This window comes from Marmota marmota, unplaced genomic scaffold, assembly GCF_001458135.2.
Source record: "Marmota marmota marmota unplaced genomic scaffold, marMar, whole genome shotgun sequence".
Classification (NCBI taxonomy): Eukaryota; Metazoa; Chordata; class Mammalia; order Rodentia; family Sciuridae; genus Marmota; species Marmota marmota.
Window position 1 is genome coordinate 5,782,790 of NW_026000229.1, and position 538 is coordinate 5,783,327.

A 538-nucleotide genomic window follows, 5' to 3' on the forward strand; every position below is an offset into this window, starting at 1 on the left:
AAGCCCTGGACGCGTTGCCCAGCAGCTCTGGCCCTGCCGCCAAGCATCATCGAGGCCGGCCCGTGGGCCCGGGGTGACCAGGGGGCCCGACCCCGGCCAGATCCGCCGGTCACGATGCCCGGTCCTCCGTGCTGTCCCAAAGTGGATGCGCGACGTGATCAATCTCGCTGCATTTATTAATTCCCCAGTCTAGACAGAGGAGAGGGCCGGGCGGCGGCTCCTTATCTGCATTTGGCATCACCTGCAAGCGATACACTGAAGGAGCCACAACAAGCCCCCTCTAGGATGGCTGCTGCCGGGGAAAATAAGTCCACCCAGAACCAGTCTGGCGTGTCCTTGGTTTATTTTCTTTCCAGATCCGAAATGGAGGGGGTAGGAGATGGCCCGGGTGGGAGGGGGCTGGGAATGGCCCCTGGATATGCCTTGCCCAGGTCACTTGGTGTGACATTTCAAACCCTTGCGACTTGTTTTCTTGAAAACTGACTTTCGTGATCGCAGGAAATAACCTAGAGATACTGAATCTCCAGCAGGCCCCCGG